This window comes from Amblyomma maculatum, chromosome 10 (genome assembly GCF_055883805.1).
Source record: "Amblyomma maculatum isolate TAMU_Amacu chromosome 10, ASM5588380v1, whole genome shotgun sequence".
In the NCBI taxonomy this organism is placed as follows: Eukaryota; Metazoa; Arthropoda; class Arachnida; order Ixodida; family Ixodidae; genus Amblyomma; species Amblyomma maculatum.
Genome location: NC_139353.1, coordinates 127,893,720 through 127,902,473, shown reverse-complemented (window position 1 = coordinate 127,902,473; position 8,754 = coordinate 127,893,720). Strand labels below are relative to the sequence as shown.

The window sequence follows — 8,754 nt, the reverse complement described above, 5'->3', positions numbered from 1 at the left end:
TATAGAAGACTGAGTTAATGTCGCACAATTTAATCATGTAGCTGTTCAATAAAAAGATTGGCATTGAGAGGACCTTGAAAGGGGGACTTCAGATTATGTCGCTAGTGTGTGCAGAAGTAAAGCTGTCCCTGCAGGTCACAGTGGTAAATAGGGCATTTCGCCAGCGGCAAGATGCCCATTCCATTTGTTATAAACATGATGCCACAAGAATATTACTGTGAATCCTCATGCTTTCACTTTTGAAAGGCTAACCCGAAAAAACATGAGACAGTTGGGCAATTTGGAATGTGCCATACTGAATCAGACAGCACTGTAAAAAAGAACGTTCATTTGGGCTAGATGGCGCATAATATTTGAGGGATCAAGTAAAGGCGAATAACTGAGACAAAACGCAAGTAAGAGTGAAGCAGCACAAGCGCTTGTCCTGCGTCGGCCTTGTGTTTTTTTCTGTTATGTGCTGTTACTTTATCCCTCAAATAGACAGCATTGGAAACAGGGACAACAAAAAGCAATACAACTTAGCTGAGCTCTTCTTGGTTCTTGAGCCCGCCTCTTCCCACTTACTTCGCTTGAGCCTATATACATGTTGGATCATTGCCGCACGTACACTGGTTTGCTTCTTGATCTTCGTCACTGGCAATGTGCAGCAATGTTTAATGGTTTTCTGGCACTGTATTCAGGAGAGGTTGTCATGCACAGGTAACTTTAAAAACTTCACTACAAGCTTGCTTTCGAAGGCGCCCCTAATGGTTCATAGCCAGCCACAGCATCCTCACAGCCGCAGGCTGCGCGTCGTGCCATCATTGATTCAATTGCGGCTTCCGCGGTGAACAAGAACTATAGTCTATGGCTTTTCCAGGGAGCATACAGCAACTATTCTAGCCACCATACAGCAACTGCGGTTTTCACGTCACCCTGCATCCCCTGCACCGCTGCCCCTTGCATACGCGCATGCGGTGCCAGCTTCTCTTGTTGGCTGAGAGATGGCGCGAGTATAGACAAACGCGGGCGATTCAAATATATCTGTCGAGAGGGTGATACAGATGCTGATAAACGCATTCAGTGTGTAAAGTGAGTGATTTATTTATTTATTTATTTATTTATTTATTTACAATACTGTAAGCTCTTACGGGCTGCTGCAGGGTGGGAAAATAAAGAGAAAATACAGAAGAGAGGCAATCGCTCAAAGCAATCGCCCAAAGTATAACTCCTTGGAACAAAACCAGCGATTAAGTACTCTTTTTTTAAAAAGAGCCTTTTTTTTTTAAATTCGCGAGCAGATCAGGCGCTTGGTAATGAACTTCAGTATTCCTAAATCCTCAGTCATTTTCAGTTGCCGCTTTCCCTCGTTCTGTTTGAGCTAGGTCAAAAATTCCTGTGCGGATCGATCATTCAATCTGCTAGTATCCCGACTTTTCTTATCATCAGTGACTGCTCCTTTCTGTGAGCCCTTAAAGGACTATAGACACCAAATTTTGGTGGAATTTTTTTCTTGTTAATGATGCATAAACCATTCCTGTATATCGATCCGAATGTAGTTTGCACCTGCGACCAACAAATAATTTATAATTGGATTTTCTTTTGTAATCAGTTTCAGTTTCAGCAGTCGAGAGATGGCTGTGACGTCACAATCAAGCCTTGATGCGTGGCATGAAAACAGCGATATAATCGTTAATTGTTCACTTGTGGTGATTGCTGTTATTGTTGCAGGCTAGCTTTATCATTGTAGTGAATTCAAATGACACATAGGAATGATTATATCGCTGTATTTTCACCCCTCACGTGACCTAGACCTGACTTCGACGTCACAGCCATCGATAGGCTGTTGAAACCGAAACAGAAACAGGCGAGAAAAAAAATTCGGTTATGAATATTTCTGCAGTCTTAGGCTAATATGACGTGGTGATCCGCGCACAGTAATGTCCTAAGCATCATTACAAAAGATAAAACACGAACCCACAAATTGTGTGTCTATAGGAAGAAGCAGAAGAAAACGCATCCTTCAGTTCTGTGGACCTTTAAGGCCCACAAAAAGGAAGGATGCGTTTGTTCTAAAAATTACATCCAATGACACAAATCTGAGACACATTTCTGCTTTGATTGATACCGAACCAAGATCTGCATTTTTCATTTTGCTGTGAAAATTTAATTCTAACTAGAATGAAGTATTGCTGGAGTACCTTGTATTTTCTACATTTTATCCAATAATCATATCAGTGTTCATTATAACATTGTTCAATAAACTTAGATGTAATCTTTCACAATGCGTGCATATAATAATTATGTGATTCAAAGGTTGAATGCTGTTGACTACAGAAAAAAAACTTTCTAGAATTGCCATTTCAGCTGTAAAGATTTTACTGTTGAATGAGCGGCAGTGCATGTAGCTTGTATAAACCTGTTATTTAACTTTTAAGGAGTAATGCTTCCTGCGTCCTTCAAAAAACTTCAATTATATACCTGTGCTGTGAGATCTGAACCCATTGTACAATTAAATTACCTATTCCAATATGCACATCATATCACTGAAGTTTCAGGTTATTCTTAAGTGCACATTTTCCATTTCAACTAGAAAAAGCATGCTGGTAGTAATTCCCAGCTGGACTGTCATTTTTCAGCTGGAAGGGGATAAGATTCAACTGGCGTCATTTCCAGGTGAAGTTTGACTAGAGGTGTAAATTTTCTAACTGGATAGCAAGAACATTTCGGAACGGCATGTCTTCTAGTTGAGAAATCCAGCTCGAAACAATTAAATGTCATTCCAGCATGAATTGGTGGTTTCTTAATAAAATGTATGGTTTAAAACTAGAAGGGTATGATTTCCATTCCAATAATCCAGCTGCAAACCAGGTCTTTTTCAACCTGGAATGTTTAAGCATTGTTTGTTATTCACAGCCCCCCTCCTAGATGTGTGCAGTCGGGTCAAAAACCTGGAGTCTCGATTTGCATGTAAGTTTTTGTTATGAGTTTGCATGTATATATATATGCATAGTTATGGTGCATTCAGAAAAATTCAGAGATCATGTTTGTCACCAAGTCATTTGCCCAGAGTATAAATAAATGCCAAAAAAGTATATTCTGATGCAAAACGTATTGTTTAGTTGTGGTTAACATCACAGCTAGTCAGGGACACATAAAGGCACGGCAACCTAAAGTAATGCAGGAAAGTACACAGATTTGTCATGGCCAGCAGCATAAAGATTGACTACTGGACTAAATGACAGGCTCTTATTTAATGTGGTGCAAACATAATTAATACAAAGATGACACAGCCCCCTGTGTTCTACATCTTGTCTTCGACCCTGTAGTACCGTCTCAATCTTCAGACTTCCGTACTTATTACTGCTTGGCTCTTCCTTGAATTAGCATAAAAATGATGCACAACTGATTGTCAGACTGATCAGTTCAGCATTATTTGCCAACAAGTTACAATAATTTCTAAGGTGCCACATGTACTACTTGCTGATATTATGAACCAAGGCCCTTCAATGCGTTTGTCTGAGTGCTGTAATACTGAAAGCTACAAGCTTGGTTTTCACAATGTGAACATGCATCAACCATTCTAAACTTCAATCACTAGTTTCATAGCAAGATTATCCTGAGAGACTGTTACCAACTCTCGTTATATGTTTTGTATGTGCAACTTTGTGCTTCAAAGTAATGTCTCAATGCAATTTTTGCAATGCTTTTTGCATGAGCTAGAATGATTTATTTTTTTTACTCAAATGTGCATTAGAGAGTGTCATGCACCATGTGAATAACACCTGAAATCAGGCTGAATCACACTAATAATGTTAAGCTTGCATTCACAGCATTGTGTGAGACACACAATATAAGCAATAAAAATTTTCCTTTAGTTCCTTCTTCCTTATGGCAATATAGCCTGTCATAACTGTTGTGTCATCTTTATTATCCTGTGTGTCTTGCTGTAGTATTTTACAAAAGCAAGTTAGTAGGTAGTATTCACCAGTGCTCATAAAAACGGATTGGTATTATATGACTTAACTTCCATACCTTTTTGCTTTTGCATTATTTAGTTGTAGGTTTTTGGTACAGCTTAATAGTAATGTAGGCCCAGTTACATGCCGAATCTGTAATGCTGTTACGAAAAATTGAGCTCTGTCTATACACCTTTTAATAATTGCTCCCTGGACTGCATTTTGTGCTTGGTGCTTGCACAGTGGAAGCCGCAGAGTAACCGGTTCTTCTGCAGTCTTGAGAGCGAGGTGTTTCAACAGCTCCCTCACAAGATGAAAAGGTGTACAAGCTCTTCCTGAACTGGCTGCATTATACCCTCCTACATATTATAAAAAGCTAAGATAGTGTAGCAGTCATTTATAGAGTCGAGAGGCATTTTATTATAAAAAATTATTTTTGTCACATTCACTGACTGTATGAAACAATATTAGCAATATTATGAATTAATGAATATTATTAAGGTTCTGTTTGTAGTCTTGTATTGAATGCATACTATAATTCTTCACTAGTACTGACATTCTTCTCATTGTGAAACTTGTTGAACCATACAGTATATGAATCACCATAAAATGTGCTAGCCTTCAACTGTGCAATTCTGTTGTTTGAATTCCTTGTAGCTCTATTTCTCACTAATACACTCTCTCTTTAATTACTGTTGTTTAGTATGGGGTACCGGAATTAAGACTGATAATGACAGACTATTTGCCCTGCAGCGGAGGGCCATTAGAGCATTATATAAGGAAAGTTTAGACACCGTAACGTTCATGGCAACACATAATATCCTACCTTTCCACGATATATACAAGCAGAAATTATCTGTGTACGTATTTTCTGAAGTGTCGAGCAATTATAATAGATTTTCTAGTCATTATCTAAATAGGGATACTGGTCACAATCTGCGGAGGACTTTCATTGTTGTAGATAAACCGCGGACTAATTATGCTAAACAGACAATTGATCATCAAATCATGAAACTATGTAATAATTACCCAGACATACTTGATATCGCAAGAACAAGTAGAAGTCTGCCAACTTTCAAACGGAGAATAAAACCTCTTTTCACTTCAATAGAAAACCAAATACATGACTAAAGTAGATGCGAAATCGAAATGTATTGTGCTATTCCTTTACATTGTTCCAGAGTTTCATAACTGTTGTTACATTTCTTTATGTTTTGTTATTGGCACGTGTCTGAATGCGTATTTTGTACTGCGGTGATAGTTTTTAACTCGGTGTTTTTGTTTCATGTGTTTTTGTTTCATATACGGTGAAGATTGTTATATGTAGTTGCATGTGCATTGCCTGTACTTTGTACCCGCTGCTGTTGTGCCCAGTGGGGCCAGGACCTCGTCAGGAGACTAATTACCTCCTTTTGTCCTGCCCCACGGGCAGTACCATGTATTGCCCACACAATCACTGAATAAATAAATAAATAAAAATAATCTCTACTTGCCATCACAATTCTTGCAGCCTTTGAAAAAAAGGTATTTGACAATCAAATGCTATTGCTCAATGAAATCAAAAGCCTGCGGACCCTGCTCACCACAGCAAACAGCTCGAAATGTGCCAAAATTCCTGATGACTGTCCGCAGCTGCCAGCAGTGAGCAGCAAGGATCTGTTCGAATTTGAGGAATATCTTGGCGAAGAAAAGAACATGGAGAGCATGGTAACGGTCTTTTTTTATTCACAAGAATTGCGTGAGCAGCACCTCTGAAAGCTGCAGTAAATATTGATGGTATTTCACAAAATTTAAAATATGCTCCAGTATGTGTAAAACATTTGAAGATACTTGATTTAAAGAAATCTGCTAAATGCTTTTGAAAATTAATCTAAACATAAAAAACTATGATCTTCAAGTGCACCATCTTTAAATGCAGTGTGCAGCGTAATTACATTTATTTTCAATATGATATGGTAAAGTTTCTTGTGAGTAAGCAAGAAGATGGAGATGTTTTCAATCTAAAACTATGAAAAAAAATACATATGGAAGAAATAGTGACAGTGTAAAAGAACTACAGTATTTTGTATTCAAGAAAGGAATTTATGATTTCACATACACTTTTCATGAACTGGCATTGTGTTAACTTCGTCACTTCATAGAGAGGTCACGTAACACATTTCTTAATTAAGAAACTAAAACTTGTCTCTTATAAGTTCAAACTGCTGTATGCCTTGAACGAAGTTTTTTTTTTCTCTTTCTGTTGTGTTGACCAGACTTAATTTGCGATTGCTGCCATTTATGCGTGTTGCAATTTTAGCGCGATAGCATTATAAACATTCTGCAGAAAGTCTGGCATGGGCGTGAGCGAAAAAATGAGCATGGCTCAGGCAAGTAGTAGCTGGAAGTTGACATGGCCGCATACTGGTTGGTCAGTTGGTTGTGTGATGTCATTACACCACCCAACAAGGCAGGAGATGCCAACTTAAGCTTTCATTTTCAGATGTGTGGGTGAGATGGAAATAAAACTTTTCATAACCCTTGGGCAAGGAGTAAGGCACACTACTCTTAAGCCATGCAAGTGTATGCGACTTAGTTAAATGGGTATCAATGGATATCTATGTCAGGTGGTCTTCTGTATAACTTGCTAGTTTATGACTATGCTAATGATATATATCAGATAAGAGAGGCAAAAAAATAGAGTTAAAGATTCAGCGACTGCAAGTGGATAGAAGACCTGCAAGGGAAGCTGCAGGCTGGACCTGTTAATGTATCATGATATGTTTAAAGGCGAGCTTGTGTACCCAAAGTTTACTGCTGCAAACCATTACATCATCCCTATGTAATATCTTAAGACATCAAAGAAAACAAATGAAAAATTAAATGCAGCTCTATGACAAATTATGTATGGAAGTTTATTGACCTGCACAAGTACCGCAGTAACAAGTCTGGCTTATCCAATATTGTCACGACTCAAGCCACTGGGAGCCATGAAGTATATGTAGACAAGGACCCAAGAATGAGGTCGGCTTCTAGCTGTGATAGCAGTGTCCAGCACCAGCGCGCCTCTCGAGCCAACAACTGCTTCATCGGCGGCGGCACCAAGCACGGTGGCTGCGCGGTGCTAGGCACGGGGCAGTATGTTATTCTAGAATGATGAATATTTGTGCTTTCATGAATCTAAGCCACTGATTAGATTTTGTCTTCTTTATCCAGGTGAAATACTTCTCGAGATTGGGTGGAACTGACGTCGTCGATATTATAAGAGTCCTCCTCAGAAGTCTACTGACCAAGTCAGTAGCAATGGAGTTCAGCTGGAAAGGCTCCAGGGGGGAAAAGTTTGCCTTTATAAAGGTGGAAAACATCCGGACAATGATACTAGGTAATATTTCAGTAACATTGTCAATTTAAGAGTGCATAGTGAACAATAGTACGTCTCATTTTTTGGAATTGGTGTGCTTCATATTATTTTATGTGGGCTTATGCATTACCAGTTTGATGTTATTCTAATGCAATGAATGAGCTCATTCTTTGTAATCAGCCTGAATACATTGCAATGCAGGGCAAAGGCCTCTCCCATATCCCTCCCAGCTCAGCCTTTGTGCTAATTTGAGGTAGTTGAAGTATTTGTAAAAGAAACTCTTTCACCATGGTGCTTGATATAAAACAGTAGTACATAAATCATCATCTCAGGAAGACATGCTTACACAGATATACTGCATCCCACATTATGTCCAGGTATGACTTAACATATATCACAATTTTTTTCTTTGATTCTCAAGAAAGTTACAAAAGTGATTTAATATATTATGGTTTCGTGCTGCACATGGGTCAAGAAAACACTAGATGAACTCAGAAATAATTGGGCACAGATTTTTAAGGAACAGAAGGCATGAACAGAGTTGAGTTGATTAGGGAAAAAATGAGAGGAAACGCAAACAGTATAGGAACAGCACGAAACTTGTACGCAGCAGTGGTTGCAAATCGATGACGGCAGTCAGTGCTATAGTGGACTGCACGTACGCATGTGTTTGATGCCTTGTTCTGCTCATAAAATGTGCTCATATTTTGGATGCATTTCTTTTCAGAGAGTGTCACTGTATCCATTGCTTTGCTGTTTTTGCATCCTGTCTTTCTTTTCCCCAAAAAGCATTGCTAATTCGGCTCTAATAAACTGTGAATGCACATAACATATTTATCTTTTATTTTCCTAAAGACGCAGGTCTCCCATTGAGTTAATCATGGAAAGATATATAGCAAACGATCGTTAATTCGAACTTCACCAGACCGTGCAAAAGTTTGATTTATCGAATGACCTAAAAAAAATGACCAGAACCATTTGCAGTAACGCTAAATTTACTGTTTTTACTCGCGTAATAGACCTACTCTTATTATTAACCCATCCCGCACGTTTGCCCCCTAAGAGTTAGTCCACAGCTCATTTCTTGGCAGTGCCCAGGTGCTGCGCGGTGATAAAAATATCATGGTGTGTTTATCTTTTCATGTTAGTTCTAGTGGCGGACGGGGGGGGGGGGGGGGAAGGTGAACTTTGCAGTGCCAGCGGCATGCTGGCGGTAGCCTGTTCGGCCCGTCCATCTGCACAGGGCTATGTGCTCATTGCGTTCGCTAGCATGTCGCGATTAGGGCAGGCGCCGTCGGCTGCCACAAAACCATTGGAACGCGATAGCCTTGGGAAAAGTCGAGCAACTACGTTCGGTTATCTGGCTGATGCATGGCCGATGACCGCCGTTGCCACGGACTGACGCGGGGCTCATAAAACTGAAATCGAAACTTTGTCGGCCTATTATCGACAATAAAGCCATTTGTGTTTCTTCAT

At 39.4% G+C, this 8,754-nt stretch overlaps 1 long non-coding RNA gene across 1 annotated transcript; it reads left to right on the top strand.

The window, feature by feature from the left end:
- The first annotated feature begins 2,893 nt into the window (after positions 1-2,893).
- On the top strand, positions 2,894-7,274 carry LOC146177442 (uncharacterized). Its single transcript, XR_014701314.1, has 3 exons — positions 2,894-2,949; positions 5,449-5,645; positions 7,134-7,274. It is a non-coding gene; the product is annotated as an uncharacterized LOC146177442 (long non-coding RNA).
- The last annotated feature ends 1,480 nt before the right edge of the window (positions 7,275-8,754 follow it).